General features: G+C 41.3%; 1 long non-coding RNA gene across 1 annotated transcript in view; it reads right to left on the reverse strand.

Annotated features, from left to right (window-relative positions):
* LOC126987899 (uncharacterized) overlaps positions 1–15,308 on the reverse strand; it is a 380,175-nt gene that overhangs the window by 51,690 nt on the left and 313,177 nt on the right. Inside the window, exon 7 of the long non-coding RNA XR_007741271.1 lies at positions 12,082–12,139. This is a non-coding gene — a long non-coding RNA (uncharacterized LOC126987899). The remainder of the gene's footprint in view (positions 1–12,081; positions 12,140–15,308) is intronic.

Consider the following 15,308-nt stretch of genomic DNA (forward strand, 5'->3'; position numbering starts at 1 on the left):
CAAAGGGGTTATATACTAAACTAAGAACACAACGAAGGATGGGAAGATAGGTTTGTAATTTCGTCACACTGTTCCCAACTCAGTTATTTCTATAAAGCTGATGGCGATTGAATTCGGTTTAGATTTTTTTTTTTACGTCTACGCCTATAGCGCCGGTAGGCTTGCTTGAGGGGCCTGGATGGTAGTCGGCCCCAGTCCGTCATGGCGCGGGCGAGTGTTTATAGTGGCGCCATCTTCTCTTGGCAGATATGCAAAATAGAAAAATATAAATAAAGGATACTTGAAACTTGTCATGAAGGTCTTTATGCAGAGACACTCATTAATAAAACTGTTTATCCGGAAATCAATTTAGCTCAAGAAAATTAATAGTTTCACATGACCGGAACGAAAAAAAAAACAAAAAAAACAACACCGCGTAAACTCAGCGAAGTGATCCCGTACCATGCAGAGCGGCGGGTTTTGCAGCTGCGTATTCTGCGTCAGGTGAGGCAATTACTGATAGCAGGCCAGGTAGATATGTGGGAGGCGTGGCAGCCGCTCACGTACGCCACAATCGCCACCATGGCTTTCATCATCACAACAGTTTCTTTCATCACCCCCACCATGATCACCACTCCTAGCACTGCACATATTCATCACCATCAGGGAAAAGAGAAAAGAGAAAGACCCAACCACAATTTCAAGCTGTCACTGGTAAGAGGCGGAGGAGGAGGAGGAGGAGGAGAAGGGGGAGATAGAGAAGGAAGAGTGGGAAGAAGAGGAAGAAGAGGAGAAGGAAGAGGAGTACATCATCGTCATCACTCCAGCACCCCCACCCTTGTCATCATTACAAAACCTCATTACCAACTGATTAATTCCTATCATCCTTATTTTTATCGCCATCACCGTCATCACCACCATTCCATCGACCATCACCACAACCATCACCACCACCATTACCATAAAAACACCTTCTATAACAGTGCATCACCATCACTGACAACTCTTCCACCATTTTTATTTACTCCTTCCACCTCCTCCTCCACTATCTCCTCCTCCTCAGCCACCACATCATAACAATACATCATACCACCGTGTAAGAGTCACAGGCAAATAAATACTAATATCTTTTCCTTAAATCAAGTTATCCTCATCCGACTGAATTGACACAGATATGTTTTTTATCACTCCGGGGAAAGATAAGGTGTCGCTAAGGTAGAAACAGGATATATATGAAAATAATGTAACGGCGGTGAGAGAAAAAATAGCGTAAGGAAAAAGTGTGGAGAAGCGGACAGAATGTAAGAAAATAAGGACTTGGGATGGAAGAGATCACACGAATAGTTGGGAAAATTGAGTGAAAAATGAAAAAGAATTAAGAAGTGATGGACGGAAGACGGAAAAAGTGAGTCTTAAAGTAAAGTGACGGGACTTGATGATTGCAAACGAAAGAATAAAACCAAAACAAGAAAAACATATGAAGTGGAAAATATTAAATGAAACAATAGATGAAACGAATGAGAAGGAAAAAATAAATCCATGAGTAAGGAAAGTATTTGAAGTGAGGGAGGAGTGACAAAATCTGAAGAAAGGGAGGAATAAAAAGAACGGGGGAGGCGGGGAAGGTGACTCCTACTATCATTACGAACGTGACAAGTCCCTCGTATAGGGTTCCCTGCGTCACCCTCCCGCACCTGAGTCTTTTATCTGTTCACGCACACACGCCAGACAGGTGGGCCAAAACAAACAAAGGGAGGGAACTTATAGCTATTCCTGCGCCGCCCACAGAAAGACAGCAAAAAAGGTAAGTAGAAAGAACCAAATAAAGAAGAACAAGAAGAAAAATAACAAGAAAAAGAGAATGGACCGAGTTGAAAGTAGGAGTAGATGACCATGGCGCGGATGTGAAGGAAAGATGAGGAAGAAAAACAAGAACGTGACGAACAAGAAAAATAACAAAAACAAGAAGAACAGGAAGAACAAGAAGAAAAAGGACAAAAATAAGAAAAAAAGAGGCTGGACCGGGCTGAAAGAAGTGGTAGAAGACGTGGATGTGAAGGAAAGATGAGGAAGAAGGAGAGCATGAAGAACAATAGAAAGAACAATAAAAGGAAGAACAAGAAGAACAAGAACAAGAATAAGAACAAGAGACTGGACCGACCTTTAGAAACCCCTTTACTTCACAATTCCCATAAATGTTTGTCTTAGTTACGCCTTCATCCACGGCGACTTAATATTGAATAGGAGAATGCTTTTGCCTGTAGAAGTCATGCTATATATTAATTTACGATAGCTTATTTACCCCTTGTGGAAATGCATGCACAATAGGGATTATTTTCAGATTCTTTTTATCACGTTGCTGAAATGAAAACAGAACATCCAGTACACTATTGTGGGTTAATACGCTTCCGACTCTCGAATCAACTATTTCCAAAGGCCTAAGAAGCGATCAATCGGGTTCCACTGAGTGCTTTTTTAGGTTCATATTACAGAAGAACAATCAAACTACCAGTGAGGTCATAGAACTACCCCTGGAAATGCCCCAAACACCCACGAAAGCCTTGCCAAATACATGACCTTGTGCACCGAAATGTATAAAAAATATGACCCCTTATGTCGTAATATAAAAGAAAGTAGTAAGGTAAGACTCAGGACAAAGGGTGAAAGGCATTTCGTGGACGTTTCCTGTTGTTCATGAAGGTCTAAACCGATTAAACAAGGAAGGTTAGTATAATGGGATCAATAACATACCCCAACGAAACTACCAGTACGATCGCTAGACAGATATGCTCTAGGGTTATGTTATGTTCGTGTACCTACCGTGATAGCGTCCACCTGCCTCCCCTTACCTAGCCCACCTGTCGCGGCTAATGAGCAACACACCTGACGCTAACACTGACCCGGGGATGCTTAGCTAGGCACACACACACACACACACACACACACACACACACACACACACACACAAACACGCTCGTAAGGAAAAAAACACTATGTACTCAGATAAGATATTAGAAAAGAAAAGAAAGTTCATGTGTCAAGCTGTTAATCCACCCAACGTTTCTACTAATATTTTGACGCTTTTCTCCACTTTTCTCTTTTTCTCCTTTACTTCGTCCTTGTTCTTTCCTTCGTCATCTTCGTCCTTCATCTTCCCCAGAATCTTCCTATATTCTTCTCACGTAATTGACCCCCCTTTCGGCCACCTCTTCGGATTTTTTACAGGAGCAGCGAGTAGCGGGCTTTTTTTTTATTGTTTCCATTTTTTGTGTGCCCTTGTGCTGTCTCCTTTGCTGTAAAAAAAATATTGTCTGGTTGTCCCCTCTTCAATTAACCTCTTCCATTTTTCTTTCACATTTTCACCTAGATTTTGGCCTTTTTTTTCATTTCCTTCCACGGGCTATTTTCTGTTATCCTATTCTTCTTCATGTCTATAACTCTCTCTCTCTCTCTCTCTCTCTCTCTCTCTCTCTCTCTCACACACACACACACACACACACACACACACACACACCTTTATCTTTTTCTCTCTTCCTTTGCGTCATGACCTCTTTCTTTTTCAACGATCTTATTCCTCCCCATCGATCTTATTCCTCCTCCTGCTCTTCCTTCTCCTGACCCCTCCTCCTTTTCCTCCTCCTTCTCCTTCTCTTCCTTCTTATCTTCCTCTTCCTTTCTCCTTCAGCATCCTCCTCTTCCCACCGCCAGCCTTCGCCGCTCCCCCTCGGAACCTGAGACGCGGGAGGTGAGTCTGTGTCACTTCATGTTGGGCATCGCACGGCTCAGTAAGACGATCCCCGGTTGACTCAAGGCCCGAGGGCGCTGCACAAACCTCCCTCTGAGTCACGGGCATGCAAGGTTCTGCTGATTCACCCCATCCACTGATTGTTGACTTACGCCTCTTCTAGTAAGTGTTAGATGAGGAAAAGTGCATTTGTAAGTGGGTGATGGTACGTATAGAATGACTCGTTTAGGTGACTCAAGAATGATTCAGCATATGACACAGAGGTTTCGGGTTAGGTGAGTCGAGAATCATATTACTCAGCTGGTTAATTAAGACTCCACGGGTGAATATTAAGGCCAGTCAGACTCATATAGATTCAGACAGGCAGACGGGCATACAGACAGATAGAGATGCGGGAATGTAAACAGATTAACAGAACTTGGAGACGAAAATACAAAATAAAAAAAGGGTAAATAAGAATTGGGTGGAAGAATGATTGAAGAAAAATAGACGGGTATGCAGACAGATAGAAACTGGGGGAATACAAACATAGACAGAAAAAAAACTTTGATACGAATATACAAGATGAAAAAAAGGAGAGCGAAAATAAGACATAGACGAAAGATAGAGTGAAGAATAAACAGACGGGGATACAGACAGAAAGGCGAGAATACAAACAAACAGACAAAACTTGAAGGCGAAAAAACAGAATGAAAAAGAAAGGAAAAATAAAACAGACTAAAGAATGGTTAAAAAAAAAAAAAAAAACGCGTGCATTCAAACAGATAGAGACAGGAATAAAAGCAAACAGACAGACAAAATTTGGAGACGAAAATACGTACAAAAGTGAAAAAAAGAAGAGGAAAATAAAACAGACGAAAGAATGGTTGAGAAAACAAAACAGGCGTGCATTCAGACTCATAAAATGGCGGGAATATAAACAAACAGATAAAGAAAACTTGAACCGAAAATAGCAAATAATGACAAAAAGGAAAAAAAAAAGAAAAGGTACAGACGAATGAATGACAGAAAAAAACAGACCAAAACATAAAGAGGTGACGTTGAGAGCAATGAAGTGAAAAACAAAACAAAGACGATAAGGAAAGGAAACCAAGAGTGAGAAGAAAAAATAACTGGGGAGAGATTAAAAAAAAGGGTAAGGACAAACAGCCGCGTGACGAAGACCAATTGGCCCCCTAACAAGGTATAGGTCAAGGGTAATGTACACAGTGCCATTTTTTCTCTCCTCTTATCTCGGCACCGCTGGAGACAAGCCGCTGACCCTGGCCCACTGGAGGCGTTGGCACCACTGTAACAAGGCTGGCGGTGGCGGTGGTGGTGATGGCGGTGGTTGATATGATAAGGGTGGTGGTAGTGGATGAAGAGTGGAGGTTGATGGTTGACATTCAAGTTGTTGTAGGTTGTGATGGTGGTGATGGTGGGGGTTTTGGAGGTGGGGAAGAATTGTGGTAATGGTGGAGGTGGGTGATGGTGGTAGGAGATGAGGTTCACAAAACTGGTGATTGTCGTGGTGGTGGTGGTGCGCGTGGCGGCGGTGCTCATCTCCGTCCCGTTGGCCCTTTGAGCCTGTAGTGGAGGAGAACCCGATTGATCCCATTTATCGACTATTCCGACAAGAAGGATGAACAGCTGGGTGCGCTGCTCGCCGACTGCCAAGAACGGTACTCGAACCCAAGCCTGCAGATTCTTAGTTAGGGACACTAACCGCGGAGGCGCATGCAAATCGTATACCTGACATGAAATTGACGCTTTACAGTCTGGGATACCTGCCAGAGCAACCACGGCCCCACAGGAAGCCACGATGAGATAATGAAAATAAGATAGAAGAAAGAAAATAAGCGTGACCTTGGACCTCTGACACCTGTTCATATTTTTCCTGTTAAGTGTTAGTTTTGTTATTACCTGTCACTATCGCCTGTTATCATTGCACACTATTTTTATTCCACCGACGTCCGTGTCTTATCCATATCCGGTTTGCAGTACGATTCCTCCTCCACCTCGTAAACGCGGCACGTTGAATAAAGACAAGTATTACCGGTTCCTTGTTTGTGTTTGCCGTCCGCTCCTTACATCCCTCCTACCAAAGCCATGTGTGGGGTGAAAGTTATATGTTTGGTTGTCTATGGTACGTGTGTGTGTGTGTGTGTGTGTGTGTGTGTGTGTGTGTGTGTGCTTAAGTACAAGGTTTTGGTCATAAAATGAAATGGGTGGCCGGTATGTGTGAAGACGTTTACGTTGTGTGTGTGTGTGGGGGGGGGGGGGGTGAGGGGGGGATGATCATGTGCTGGACTCGCGATTGCTAGTCAGTATCCTCTACGAAAGAGCTTGGAGCTTCATAGTCATGGATCTACGAGAACAACTGGGGCCTCATATAGCACCCGCAACCCATCCCCCTTCCTCAAGGATGGAGAGTGAGCGTTCCTGTCTGCGGAAAAGATAAAAAATGGCTGAGCACGGAATGATTCTCAGACAACCGGTTGGCACTGTAGCGCTTCAGTCCATTAAATCCAGAAGTAATTAATACCACGGATCGGTTTACACCACGGTGTATGCATGTGAGGGAATACGTGCGAGCGTGCGTGCGTGCGTTTGTGTGTGTATATGCGTGTATTTCACCACGGCCTGATCGCGAGCTGGACTCGCAATCGCCAGCAAGTACCTTCCCGTCTAGAGCCAGGCTCATTATTCAATCTCTGGGTACTGCCAGGACCTCACCCCACCCCATGTCAGCGTGTTAGTGTGCGTTAGTGTTAGACTATGTGTTAGTGTTAGTGTTAGTGTGTGTGTGTGTGTGTGTGTGTGTGTGTGTGTGTGTGTGTGTGTGTGTGTGTGTGTGTGTGTGTGTGTGTGTGTGTGTGTGTGTGTGTGTGTGTGTGTGTGTGTGTGTGTGTGTGTGTGTGTGTGTGTGTGTGTGTGTGTGTGTGTGTGTGTGTGTGTGTGTGTATCAGCGTGTTGGTGTGTTTTAGTGTAAGCAGCAACAACAACAAAAAACAACTATAACTACTACTCCTACTCCTACTACTATAACTACTACTACTACTACTACTATAACTACTACAACTACTACTGCTACTACTGTTTCCCCTGCAGTTACTAAATCTATTGTTGTTGCTGTCAGTATTATAAGGTCAAGGGCACATTAAAAATTGTATTATTTATTTTTCTACCAACACCAAAAACAGTCCCCTCCCCCCCTCCCCCCCCCCTTTAACCTAAAACAGAGGCAGCAATAACATTTGGGTTACAAATGTCAGAGGTATATTTTGCATTCCTCTGCATGTGTGGCATAACGAGATAGATGCATTTCTTTATTATGGAACGATGGTAATGGGTGGTGGCGCTCACGGGGCAGTACTGTGGCGAGAGTGGGGTGGGGAGCAGGCTCATGGGCTGTAACATTCTATGGCCTAAGTGGCAAGGATATGAATTATACGTAGATTAGTACGAAAGAAATAACATTAAAAGTATAAGTAGTAGCTTTTCATTTATTATTATTATCATTATTATTATTATTATTATTATTATTATTATTGTTATTGTTATTGTTATTGTTATTATTATTATTATTATTATTATTATTATTATTATTATTATTATTATTATTATTATTATTATTATTATTATTATTATTATTATTATTGTTATTGTTATTGTTCTTCTTCTTCTTCTTCTTCTTCTTCTTATTATTATTATTATCAGTAGTATTAGTAGTATTAGTATTAGTATTAGTAGTATTAGTAGTAGCAGTAGTAGTAGTAGTAGTAGTAGTAGCAATAGTAGCAGTAGTAATAGTAGTAGTAGTAGTAGCAGCACTAGTTCAAGTAGTAATAGCAGCAGCAGCAGCAGTATTGGCGTAGAAGTGGCTATATTTACAGAGAAAGTGGCGGTGGTGTTGATAGCGGCGGTGATAGTTATTCAGGTTTTATGAAAAATGCACGAACCTCACACCTGTGTCTTAATAAAAACATATATACATACATTCATAACAACATTCCTGTTAAAGTGCAGAAATGTACGTGTGTGTGTGTGTGTGTGTGTGTGTGTGTGTGTGTGTGTGTGTGTGTGTGTGTGTGTGTGTGTTTGTCTCTCTCTCTCTCTCTCTCTCTCTCTCTCTCTCTCTCTCTCTCTCTCTCTCTCTCTCTCTCTCTCTCTCTCTCTCTCTCTCTCTCTCTCTCTCTCTCTCTCTCTCTCTCTCTCTCTCTCTCTCTCTTTTGCATTGCTCCTATTCCCTTAAGCCCCGTTTTCACTGTGCCGACTCTGGGCCACGACAACCCAGCGACTATAGGCTCCCTTCACACTGTGCCGATTTAGCATCCGGCGATCGTTTCTAGACCTCTTTCCGACCATGTGCGACCTTTTCACATCAACATTTCACACCCAAGACTTCGTGTACCCTGGGTCGCTGGGTTGTCGTGGCTCAGAGTCGGAACGGGGTGAACGTGGTATTACTTCCCTTCTGTCCAACTCTCCTTCAAATCGTGCAAACACACCCATGCACACACCTGTTCAAATTTCAAGACGAGTCCCAGTGTTCCATGAGGTTCCGTTCCACGAGGACAGATAGACGAAATCCAGGTTAAGTCTTTCCGCTCCTCGTATAGTTGGGCCAAATAACGACAGAATGAGTAATGAGCGAGAACTCTTAAGGGGAGGATGCTGAAGAATAAAAAAAATATATCGTGTTTTAGATCGTTTTTATATATTCTCATGTTTTTCGATAGGACTGACTTTCCAGGCTGACTGCACAACCTATGGCGCTAGTTTCGTCTTTAGTAGTGAGTCGGGCGGGGGCCTTTTACCTCTCGTGAAGGCTGGCTGACGTGGGAGTTATTTACCAATAAAAACATGTAATCAAGCGGGAAAATACAAATCAGGTAGGTTGAGAGTAGGGTGTCCAGCTATATCATTAGGGCAAACACCCCGCACGCCTGTAAGTAGGGGTTAGTTGCACAAATACATGGAGGGAAGGGTTGGCTGTAATCGCGCCCCGCCACATAAGTTCCTCGCAGTTACCCTCATTCTCGTCTCCTCGGTGCTGCGCGGCCGCCACTCGGGGCGGGGAAGCGGCGGTTAGTTAGTACCCGGCGCCGGCCGCTGCTTGGCCCGGGAATGTTTGAGTCTGAGGCACACACGTATTTGTGGATAGTATTGGTATTATTATTATTATTATTATTATTATTATTATTATTATTATTATTATTATTATTATTATTATTATTATTATTATTATTATTATTATTATTATTATTATTATTATTATTATTATTATTATTATTATTATTATTATTATTATTATTATTATTATTATTATTATTATTATTATTATTATTATTATTATTATCGTTATTATAACTATTACCATTATTATTATCATCATCATCAATATTATTGCTATACCAATTACTTTTGGTATTCTTGTGATTATTATCAATGTTATTATTAATATCATTATTTTTTAATCATCATTGAGTTTTATTATTATTTATATTATCATATTCATCTTTATCATTACCATTATTACTACAAAAAAGTTTAGCTTTAATAAGGTTTGATTTCTTATCATAAAAACAAGAATTAATAACTTGTTTTGATAAGTTACTAATTTTCATCTATCAATAATATATTAGGAAGAATGTGATCAAGATTAATTAATTTTCATTAGTATTCATAAACTAAAATTAACTTCCTGATCATGACAGAAAATAAAATTTTATATACTAAAATTCTTTCTCAAAGGAAGAACGAAGAATCAGAACAGAAACCCAACCAGTAATCAATATTACTAAACAGATTTTGAATCAGACGAACCGTAAAAAAATAACAGTACTTATGAAACATCGCAATGGGAAGTGCAGCACGACTGACAGGCAAAATGTTAGAGAGCCATACACATGTGAACACTAACAGCAGGGAACTTATTGATTTGATAAGCAGGTAGGTCATCATATCAGAGGTAAAGGCAGATAGGCAATAATACCAGTGAACCGACATGCACTGCAACGTATCAAGTGGGAGGTACACACAGGCAGGTAAACACAGGTAGATGCGCAGAGTACTTGGCACTTGAGATCGGACGTGCTTTTAGCCTAGAACAGATTGCTTAACAGGTAAAAAGTTAATAAAAGGTACCGCCACACCTGTGAACAAGCGTGCATAGCGGCTTACCAAACGGCGTCTGGAGACCGGACATGCTTTACGGGACAGGTAGCTTAGCAGGTAAGCGGTAAACACAGGTACCATAACACCTGTGAACGGACGTGCTTAGTAGCTTAGCAGGTGAGAGGATGACGTGGTTGGCGGTGTCGTTTATTCCGTAACGGTCCCAAAACACCGATAATCTGAGGCGGGAGTGACAAGTGAGGTGGCGGCGATAAGGTGTGATGGATACGAGGCGAAGGGGAGACAGAGAAGCCGTCCTGCCTCCGCTGTCACCTTCCCCTGACGGGCCACGGCTGCGCTCGTCAGTTCGTCACGCTTATCGCCACACACGTGTTATTTGTGTACACTCACCCCTACGTACCCCCAGGAAGCAGCCAGAAGCCATGTATTTGCGTAGTAAGATAAGCGCCGTCATAACCAAAGTTAATCCATCATCCTATACAGAAAAACGAATGTGTAGCTCCCAACCAAGTGCGTACACTCGCCCCCGCTGGGTCCCAGAAAGCAGCCAAAGTACATACATACGTGGTACCTTTACGTAGGAAGATTAAGCGTCATCCCAAATATTTAATCCACCCTTTTAGGTATTACGAATGTGCAACTTGCTAGCAATGTTCACGCATGTCTCGCGGATGTTGTCAACAGGTCAGTTTTACCTAAAGAAACATAATGGAGCTCTTTCACGTCACAAGCAAAACAGGCCTGACACAAACATGTTTTCCATTAGCATAAAGCAAAGTTTATCATACAGACAAAGAACAGGTGGTGAGGCGAACATAATAATAAAAAAAAAACATCCTCTGAAACCTTCCGAAGACAGAATATAGTAAATCACGGACTGAGGTATAGATAAGAAAATTCCCAACCACAACTAAGGAACACAAATAAACAAACGGGGCACACGCTACAGAACACCAACCATCGGCTACAGAAAACAAACCTCTATGAGACAGGAACCAATGAATTTACCGACACAAATAGATAAAAAACATCCCAATAACAAATACGGACCATGATTTTTTTTCCAGCGAAACAAGGATAGAAAAATCTCGCAGGCAACATTCAAGGACGTTTTCCCCAAGAGATCACGACCACGAAGTCCACCCTTGTAACCGGCCCACCCATATAGTGCAAGGCAACCAGACACATAAAACATTGTAGATAACACAACACACAGGCAAAACACGCGCCCTACCCCCTCCCCCCCAAAAAAAACCCCACGCATACACACATTTGCACACGCATAGCTTATACTAAGGAAAGCAACAACAAAAACAAGAAATCCTACAGAATATTCCTAAAAATACGTCAGAAAATCGTCAAGAATAACTTACGAAAGCCTAAAACTACACACAAAAAGAGATAATCCATAATCCACAGAGCAAAGGGAGAAGTTGTAATTAACAATATAAACGCGCAAAGAACACAATAGAAAACCCAAAGTATTCCAATTAAAGAGAAAGTAAACGGCGACCTGTTGATCAGCGTTGCCAAGTTATCGTACTCCTCACATTGCATTTTCGTAGTTTCTGACCAATAACTACAGCAAAAACAAACAAACAAACATCAATAAATAGGAGTTTTAACGCTAACTTCAATTTTCTGTCGTTATTTGTGTGTGTACGAGAGTTTGAGGCTTAAAAGTAATAAAGACGAAGTGGTGAATACGATAATCTGGCAACGCTGCGGTAGATCTGGAAAAGTTGAGAGGAATGCGTCATGCAAACAAAATAAGGTACAAAAAAAAGATACGTTTATCAACCTTAATCACAGCCCAGACGCTTTTAACGAATCTTGCACTCGTTTATTCAGGTGATACTTTTGCCCTCTGATTCATGCTCTCCCGGCCCCGGTATCTCCCGCCTGATACTCCGATGATAGCGTGATACTGTATCGCCTCTGAGAACCCTAACGCGATATCATAATGGTGACCTGAGGATGGGTGGTCTTTACGTAACACAATAACGATAATAGGTTGAGAAGCGACGACAAACGGAAAATGTCCAAGGCAGCGAAATATCAAATAAAAGCAGACTTGACTAATCAGAAACTTAACTTCCGGTTACTGAAGAATATCACCACATATCTGTTAAGGCAGTTGATCACTTTAGACTAATGACTGGTATCTGACTGTTTAATTATGTAAATTGATTATTGGTTGAGATACTTGAACGAGCTGATAGGAATGTAACGCTCACCGGGTTGACCTCAGGCATGGCAGAAGGGAGAGGTCAGCCAGTATCACGACGATCTCATCTGAAAGTGTGAACAGAAAAAAGGATGATAGTATCCGGGTTGTTGATTCTTTTATTTAAAAAGAAATCGGATTTCTTTATATAAATCATATTTTTTTCATTTAAATCGATTTTTTTAACTTTTTTTATTAATGAAAATAATTAAATGAATGTAAGCCTCTATATTCTCTACATTAGTTTCAAACACTTGTTGAAGTATTCTTGTATTATATTCCATCATCATAAGTAACCTGACTGGCTGTTTGAGTATAATCAGTATAATCAGATCATGTCATGTTTTGGACATGTACTAACTGAAATTACACAAAGAAAGATGAATGCAATTTTACAGCATATCGCCACATCAGTAAAGAAGGCCAACATATGTCCCCTCTCCTCCTCTTTCCTCTCTTCCACACACACATCATTGCGAGGCGGCAGCGTCACCCAAAATAACGTGCTGCATAACGGAGCACGGTGGGAAAATGTTGAAACGAAGAATGTGTTTAACGTAATCGCCTCTTTCTCAGGACAGCTATTGAATCATGCGTGTGAACATCCGTTACTGACTCCATTCATACAAAGTTAAGAAAATCGTTTTCCCCATAAACCATGAATAACACGTCTGTAGGAAGGAAAATGAGATGTCCAGTAATGGTGATGACACTCCTTTATCGGTTACTTCTCCACCCTTCTCCACTATACTACTACTACTACGACTGCTACTACTCCTGCTATTACTACTACTACTACTACTACAACTACTACAACTACTACTACTACTAATAATAATATAATAATGATAATAGGTATATTATCCGAGTAGCTACAATATGCCCTGCTCGTCGTAAACAACAACAACAACAACAACAACAACAACAACAAAAATAGGTTAAAACTTTCCCAGACAAGCTTCCCAGCTAAATGACGCACCCTAAAGACCACAGCAAGTGAAACATCCTTGAGAAACAGCGACTCCCCTACAATGTATCCTTCCTTCCTTTCCTACTCGCGGGGGCGGCGGAGAGTGAACTGGCCGGGATTCGTTTCGTGTCCTTGAGAGTGCCACGCCTCATGTTAATGGTTCATCTTTGGGACACACGTTTACACATCCCTCGTTTCCGTTTCCTCTCGGCGAAGCACATCCTCCCTTGCTCTTGGGAACGTATTATGAGCGAGAGCGTATCCGTTTTACTTTTGTTTTGGTACTTCTGTTCACGCTTGTTTCTACTTATTTTCGGTAATGTTCTTTGATTCACAGTGCTGTATCATTGTCTTCATGTTTTTAACTATATTTGTTTTGTTTGTTTGTTAGTGTTTCTTTCTTTCTCTTTCTTTCTTTTTATTTCCTTCTTTTCTTCTTTTTCTTTTTCTTTTTCTTTTTCTTCTTCTTTTTATTTTCTTTCTTCTTCTTCTTCTTCGTCTTCGTCTTCGTCTTCTTCTTCTTCTTCTTCTTCTTCATTACTTTTATTACCACTTCTTCATCGTCATTTTCTTAATCTTCTTTTTTCTTCTACAACCTTCTCCTTAGCATCATCTTTATCTGTTCTTTTTCATGTATTCTTCTTTACTTGCTTTTGAATTACCACCTCTTGTTCTTGTTCTTGTTATTTTTGCTTGTCTTATTTTGTTCTTTTTCTTCTTCCTATCCGTCTTGTTGTTGTTGTTGTTGTTCTTTATCGTCGTCGTTCCCATCATTGTCGTCATCCTTATCGTAGTCGCTGTAAGTCCTGTAACATATCGTTCTCGTGGACGTCTCGCGGCGTTCAACAGAAGGCGAGGCTTTGACGTTCCCACTAAGCTTGAGGTCAGTTCGGGATCAGCTTGACGCCAATTGGTTGTTGTGTCTGCGCCTGAGGTGAGGAAATAACACCGCAGCGATTCTGGAGATGTACACAATACGTAAAAAAGAAACAACATATGTAAATCCTCGTGCAACCTTTGAACTTAGGACTTGACACGGGCTGGCGACGGAGAGGCAACAGCAACATCAGTTATCGCCACCACACCGCCGTTTTGATGACAACCATATCATAAAAAAATGTTCTCTCTCTCTCTCTCTCTCTCTCTCTCTCTCTCTCTCTCTCTCTCTCTCTCTCTCTCTCTCTCTCTCTCTCTCTCTCTCTCTCTCTCTCTCTCTCTCTCTCTCTCTCTCTCTCTCTCTCACACACACACACACACACACATAACTATTATAAACACACTCTGTAATTACCATGGAGTTTTAGCAGTAATTTCAACTCGATATCATATTTTGTTTGTGTACGACAGTTTTTGGCCGTATTTTTAAACGTATCGAAATCCCATGACCACTATTCTCCAAGGCATCAGAGAGGATTAACTGGGTTTTCATGAGTGATTTTCCCGTACAGGAGCCAGAAGCTGTGTAAAAAACAATCATTAGAATCACAAAAAACTTCTACGACAGGCTTTTCAATCAGGGGAACTGAGGTGCCGATACGGTTAAAAATACGGGTCCAAATCCAGAAGCCCCCCCCCCCACACACACACACATACACACACACACCAAGGCTATGGGAGCTGATAGATAGATGAAAGGAGTTTGGAGTTAGGAGTCAATATTACCATGGAAGGAGAGTGAAGGAGGGGGCGGGGGTCTGGACCAACTTAGTTTACAGTGATTTTTATACTTTTCATTTCTGCAGGGAAACAATGATACTGGAACACGCCGTACCCATTACTTGAATCAATAAAATATAATTAAAAAATCTGAGTATTATACAGGTTTAGAAAGGTGGGAGGCGGTGGCTGAGTGATCTGTGTGCTGGTGCTGCCCGCCGCCACAAGCTAATAATTTTCAATCTTCGCCGAGTGGCCGAAGACTACCCACATGCTGTCCTGAAGACCACACCCGGACTTTAGATATTCTCTAATATAGTATAAAAAAAAGTTCCACGGGACAGCATGAGCCACGCAAGATGGCGCTACTATAAACGCTTGAATGAACCAGAAAGGAGCCAGGGCCAACCATCAGGCCTCACGTCGCTATAGGCGTTACTTAAAAAAAAAAGGAAGCAAAAATACAAACAAAGGAAGTGGTATTAAATCAAAGGAAGTGGTATTAAATTAAAGAAAGTGTTATTAAATTAAAGAAAGTGTTATTAAATTAAAGAAAGTGTTATTAAATTAAAGAAAGTGTTATTAAATTAAAGAAAGTGTTATTAAATTAA

Source organism: Eriocheir sinensis, chromosome 67 (genome assembly GCF_024679095.1).
Source record: "Eriocheir sinensis breed Jianghai 21 chromosome 67, ASM2467909v1, whole genome shotgun sequence".
Classification (NCBI taxonomy): domain Eukaryota; kingdom Metazoa; phylum Arthropoda; class Malacostraca; order Decapoda; family Varunidae; genus Eriocheir; species Eriocheir sinensis.